Genomic DNA, 7,373 nt, shown 5'->3' on the forward strand with positions numbered 1-7,373 from the left:
AGAAGGTTTGAGGATTTCAGACAGATTGGGCTTAAATTCAACTTATTAACTTCTCCTTTCTCTGCTGATGTTAATGCAGCACCTGATTGATAGATATTCAGTCTGATCATTCACTGAAGGAAATGTTTTTTCCCAACCATTTTTGTTTTTCCTGAATGAAGATAAATGAGTCCAAGAATAGGTCCATAGTGTCAGACACAAACTTAAAAAAATGCAGTGATGAAAGTTTCTACCAGCAACCTAGTGTCAAACTTTAAAAGAATTATAGAGCAGAATTTTGACATTAAATTGTTTGTGCAGGATTATCAATTTGTTTGTTACTATTAACCATTGCTGTCTATATGTTGTATTTTTAAAGGTGTGGCCCTTTGACGTTTCACGGCCTACTGATGCGCCCTCGCTCTGAAAAGTTTGCCCACCACTGCTCTAATCTATAACTTGAAAGAATTACCCGAGAAGTTCGTGGAATTGACAGCGCAACGGGAATCGTTAAAGACTCGAAACTTCGCCTGACAAGGTTGAAAACACCGACTGCTACGCTGGAACCAAACTAGTGAAACAAGCCGAGATCATCCCCAGCACTAGGTCCGCTTACAAGCTCTCTACTGCAAGGCGAGGGAGGCAAACTTTGTGATTCCGGGAACATGATTGAGAATGAACCGCCTGACGGAGAAGTCGCCGGAAAAGGAAAGTTCGTGTAAATTTGGATCAAAGTTAGGGTGGAGAACGTGGCCGGGAAACATCAGAGGGATGAATTGCTTTCTGCTAGTAGCACTTAAGAAGATCCCTTTCACTTGGATGCATTCAGTGGGAAACAATAGGTGTCCTTCTACAGTGTCAATCGCCATGTGTACTGTACAGTCTTAACTATACAACTGTGTTGTAAGAGCGTGGTATAGCAATATTTGTGATAGACATTTCATGTAATATCAATTTACTTTAGTTTTTTTTTTTTTTTTCCATTTCTTTCTGGTTTTAGATCTGCTCCCATCAATTCAGAATCATATTAGCACTGTTCCGATCTTATGTTCAAATATAAAGTCATATCAGCATTCATCTTTCTCTCCCGGGTTTACACCATACTCTTCGGTTTATTGCTTTAGGACGAAACCTTGTTGCGATGAGCCATAAAAGGAATCGTTAAAGCAGAGGCTGCGTCAGCTTGGTTGAAAGAAAGACTTCAACGCTGGGACTTTTTACGGCGCTTGCTAAATGGCCTTATTCAGAAAGCTGTTCATGCGCATGCGCCTGAAGGGAGTGTACTCTCTCTCTTTATCTCTCTCTCTATCTATCTATCTATCTATCTATCTATCTATCTATCTCTCTCTCTCTCTCTCTCTCTCTCTCTCTCTCTCTCTCTCTCTCTCTCTCTCTCGCTAAATCATTCTAGAATGCGATACAAAAACATATACACATATATAAATATATATATATATATATATATATATATATATATTACTTGATGCATTTATACAATATTTATCAGTGCACTAGGTGTATATATTGTGTGTGTGTGTATATATATATATATATATATATATATATATATATATATACATATATATGTGTGTGTGTGTGTGTGTGTATACATATATATATATATATATATATATATATATATATATATATATATATATATATATATATATATATGTATATATATAAGTATGTGTATGCATATACATGTGTATATACATACATACATACATGCATATATATATATATATATATATATATATATATATATATATATATATATATATATATATATTTATACATATATACACATCTATATATATATATATATACATGTATATGTGTACATATATGTGTGTGTATATATATATATATGTATATATACATATATATACATATACATATGTATACGTATGTGTGTGCGTGTGTGTGTGTGTTTGTGTGTGTGTACATGCGCACACACACACACACACAGACACACGCACACACACACACACACACACACACACACACACACACATACATACATACATATATATGTTCCGACCAATTCTCCTTCAGTAATTAGTTTCCACCCTAGCATGGCCATCTACCCATAGCCAGTAACAAAAGATTGTCTATGAAAGATTAATTCTTTGTTGATTACATGAAAGCCTTTGTTAAAGATCTAAATTAAAGTGTGGCTCAATTATGTATGCTTTGTCAATATCTGTAACTCCAGTTAATTTGAATATATTGCAGAATTGCTTGCGCATGACTCGATCCTTGAGTTGCTTTAACATTGAGAGACTAAAGGTCAAAGGAAATATACCTCCCTCCTGTATATATTGCAGGGACTCTATCTGCAACATCTCTCTCCTAACAATCTTCTAAGCACAAAAAAGAATCATTTTCATTTTTTGTTTTACTTTTACAAAAAAAAAAAATAGATATCACACTAGATTTTTTACACTCAATTTAGTTCCAGAAATGTATCCTTATTTCATTTAACAAATATTTGAACTTGGTAGAGCACGTGGAAATCTATCGGCTAAAGGCACTTCAGTTCAGATATCATTAAGATTTCAGTAATGATAAGAAAAAATAACTATTTTCTAATTTCTTTACACTGGCACGTGTCTTAGTTCATGCATGCTACCTAATGGTTGTTGTGATGGAGAGAAGTGGAAGTGAATTTTGCAATTGCTTGTATCATTTCCTTGTTGATAAATGGACGTATTTGTTCTGTGACTTCCTGTTTTATATATATTCCAATTAACTTATTATTTTGCGTTTGTGTTTACTGACGGGAAGGGAAATATAAGTGACCGCATACATTGCAAATATGTCAATGCTTTAAGACAAATATGTCATAATGCTGTTGCAGCTTTAATGCTTCTGATTTTGAAACTGAAATGCCAGCGTGTCAGAATTTCAAGAGAGGGAATCATAGAGATGAGTACTGTAAGGAGCTTAGGTCATATTGATGATAATTAACCAGGATTACACTTTACATTTACTATATCTTAACAGTATTCGATATATATCGGAGGGTTTATTCTGTCCATATAATTTCTACTGTACTTGGATTGTCCTCCTCAAACTGTGTGTGTGTGTGTGTGTGTGTGTGTGTGTGTGTGTGTGTGTGTGTGTGAGTGTCTATCTATATAAACCTGCATGGGTCTCTCCAAGTTTCTTAAGCATCATCAAACTTTGCTTCCCATATTTATATCTTACTAAATCATGTACATGGAAAATTAGCTTTGTCTACTCTATCAGTCATTTTGCCCAGAATCTTTCATTTTCCGATTTTATTGATCGAAAGAGCCTCAATGCTTAAATAGATCATAAAAAGAAAATGGAATAGCGGCGTGGAAAATAAATGATTTGTGGAAAATACAAAAAGCCTATCATATTGATAATCGTTTTGTCGTTTTATCACAAAGAAAGTAATTGATAACTATATTTAATGGACCCACTGCTGATCTTTCTTGTAATTGATTCACAAGCAATATCTCATCTGCCTGGTATGCTTCTATTAGTCAAACAATGGGTTTCTCATCACAGTGTGTTATCCCGTGTATACATAGTCTTGCTGAATTTGCATATATAACAAATAATATGCCGTCTTTGGATAAATATGTAAAATAGAGAGAGAGAGAGAGAGAGAGAGAGAGAGAGAGAGAGAGAGAGAGAGAGAGAGAGAGAGAGAGAGAGAGAGAGATACAGAAAGAGAGAGAGAGAGAGAGAGAGAGAGAGAGAGAGAGAGAGAGAGAGAGAATTTTGTCCTGAATATCCACAGTCAACAGCATCCCCTTTGTATATTAACAGGGCTAAGTTACAACTGTGTCTAAAATGAATTGTGTTATGCTACAAGACACCGTTCACATCACGTGTTCAGCTGTGGATGGAAGGAATTAATCATATATTTTGGTGGTTTATCGGGGACATTTTATGCATCGTATGGGGCCGGATACTCAACAGCGTTTACCATATTGTATCCATCATCAGAAATGTTACAGTGTCGTAAGTTCTCTGAAGGTCATATGCGAAGCCCTCATAGCTGCCATATCGTGACGTCACACACTATAAAGTACATCGTAAGAGTGTTGCAGTAGTACGGTTTTGAACACGGATAAAGAGTTTATTATATAATCGACATAAGTTTACACGTCATTTGCATGGCAATAACGTACGTCCTGTCTTGTAATTGAAAACTATTTTGTTTCTTTAATCTTGTTTTTTTATCTTGATAAGAATATATAGCATTTTGAAGTATATAACAGTTATATTCCGAGTTGTAGCTTCTTACTGTACTGTACATCTCCATGTTAGGGAAGCATATTCATCGTCATTAGACCTACACAGGATATTGAGAGGTTAGATCATATGTAAGACTAAGGACTCTGCCCCTTTCTTAAGAATATAATAATAATAAAGTAAAATGAAACAAATGAAAAAAATAACAATGATAATAATAACTATAATAATAATAATAATGAAAATAATAATAATAACAATGATAATAATAATAATAATGATAACAATAATAATACTAATATGAAGAAGAAGAAGAAGCTTTATGATAACGATGAAAATAAAGTGTTAAGCAATAAAAATATTAAATATAGTTCCAGACATATAAAGTAATATGCAATGCAGATGGTCGCATGTTACAGCACAAGATATCCTGACAGTCCTCATAAGTAAATCAGGCCAACTGCTGCCTACGTGATAACATGGAGGCAACAGAATTCAGGTTAAATTATTGTCCCTTTGCAGTGACAGATCTGAATGCAAAATGGACTTGTACCGAATGCCAGGTAAAGTTTACAAGATGTTCAACACAATAATCAGGCATACACAACACAATAATTGGGCATACATTTACGACAATAGGGAGAACGATTAGGGGTAGTGTAAATAGGCGATAAGGTACAGATGAAGAGACGACCCTCACTGTGATGACATGCAATATATGTTGAAGTTCTCCTCTATGTCATAAAAGAATGTTATTTTTACGACGTTAGCTACGCAGGTCCAGGGGAAAGATAGTGCTCTCCCCCACCTCTAGGGAATACGGCTGCACAGTTTATGCCATAAGCCGACAGGCAGAGAGGCCACAGTTAACCTCTTACGGACTCGTTTGTGCTACTGTAATTTTAAAACTTAAATTTATTTTGTCTTCTTTTAAATTTGGTTATAATTCCTTGATATTGGTACACTTCTCTTATTGTCTGTTATAGTGGTAATCTTTTTAAAACATTTCACAAGGCTCCTACTGTATACTGAATCCAACAAAAGCAACAGTAACGCGATGTAGCCAGAAAACGAGGGGTCATTATGCACACCGACATACTCAAATCAAGATGTACCGTAGGTGTCTTTATCATTCAGGAGGGCAACTGTGGTGTGATTCGATTAAGTGCTCCAAAATTGCAATTGCTTGCTTGTCTTCATAATTACTGTATTAAACTTAGGACACCCGTTCCTTTAGGTACACCTGAAAATGACGAAAGATGTTTCAGCAAGGGTTGTTAGAATTAGCAGAGGGAATGTAGTCATAGCGCATTGTATTAACGTTTGATTCAGTTATATATTGACTTTGAAGAGATGCATATTTTTGCAAAGCTTTTTCCTTTTTTTTTTCTTTTTTTTTCTTACTTGTTTTGATTTGTTTAGCAAAGAAATGCACGTGTTAATTTTGTTTAGAATATTTTTATTTTATGCCTTGCAAGTTTGTTGGTTTTGTACATGTTTACGTTTGTCTGTAAAAGTAGTCGTTCAGAAAAAATAGGTTGCCTGTTAACATTTCACAAGAAGTAGGATATATGTGGTGAAAATATATTTTTGCTAAACGCAATTACTCGTATGCTTGTCTTTGTAGGTGCCTTACCCAACACATAAACACATGAACAAATGTCATCTGAATATAAAAAAGAGATAGATAAATATACTTTTATAACAAACAGCATGGTCCCACCCGCTGTTATGAGGCCAATTCGGGCTCACCTCTGCCTTCCTTTGTCTCTAGCATTTTTGAAATCCTCTGGCCTTAAGCTTACACCATGCAGAGGAAGGGCGGGAGGTTTGTCTCCAGCCTCGGATTTAAGCAATGGAAAATAGGTTTTCCATTTCATGAGTCATGCTTAGCCATTTATTGAATTGTTTGTTTATAAACATAATATTTAAAATGTTTTTTTTTACTCGCTTACACAATTTGTTTTAGGAAAATGTCTTACATATGAAACCCAAATTTCGAATGCGTTGTTTTCTTGCTGCAGCATACTTTGATCCACACATAAAGATGAAATATCCAAATCATTTATCACAATGTAAGTATCTGTATAGATTTCTTCCTAGAAATAAATGCCTTTATATGTTAGAAACATTACTTGCTTTGATTTTAGTATCATACCATAATATCTCTATATGACTGATTATGACGTAACCGTGAGCTTTCAGTTCATATACACTGTACAATGATGCATGAATTATTATTATTATTGCTGTTTTGTTTTGTTCCTGTTGTTATCATCATTATTATCATTATCATTATAATTATCTGTACTGTTATCATTAACAGTATCATTATTATTATCATTATTTTTATATTACACACATGTCTGTGTGTGTGTGTGTGTGTGTGTGTGTGTGTGTGTGTGTGTGTGTGTGTGTGTGTGTGTTTGTATATATAGAAATATACATACATACATACATATATGTATATATATGTATATATATGTGTATATATATATATACATATACATACACACACACACACATATATGTACGTGTGTGTGTGTGTGTGTGTGTGTGTGTGTGTGTGTGTGTGTGTGTGTGTGTGCGTGCATGCATGCGTGCCAAAGTGGTGCTGCATATTCACGAATGGATCGTCCTTATGGTGCACCAAAGGCTTTTTGTGGATAGCATGAAAAGTTTTTTCTTTCTTTCTCTCTCATTCTCTCTTTGTTATCGAAACCCTCCAGGTCTTCACTGATCCCTGCTAATAACAGATCCCTCTTAGTTAAATGGTCGTCACCTATTTTCAGTCTTGTAATTCACTGAATTCAAATTTTATTTCCATGCAATTTTTAGGATTTACAAGCATTTTGTACGAAGAAGCCCTTTCCAAAACTTGACCGGGGAGTCTGGCAATTTTTTTACTATCCATATTAAACATTGTTGGGAATGATAACAAGTCCATGACTGTACCTTGAGAGATACTAAAGTGAAGGTCGATCTCACTGGATACACGGTTATTCGCACAAGTTCTCTGGGAGCGGAGGTCATTGAAGGAGATGCATTTCGCCTAGCTCTCGTGATATTCCAAGAAAATCATTTTAGTTATGGTACTGTTATCGCTGAGGTCAAATGCTTCCTTTGGTGTTTCCGAACTAGGTGATTTGGGGGTGAAT

This window comes from Penaeus chinensis, chromosome 11 (assembly GCF_019202785.1).
Source record: "Penaeus chinensis breed Huanghai No. 1 chromosome 11, ASM1920278v2, whole genome shotgun sequence".
NCBI classification, from domain to species: domain Eukaryota; kingdom Metazoa; phylum Arthropoda; class Malacostraca; order Decapoda; family Penaeidae; genus Penaeus; species Penaeus chinensis.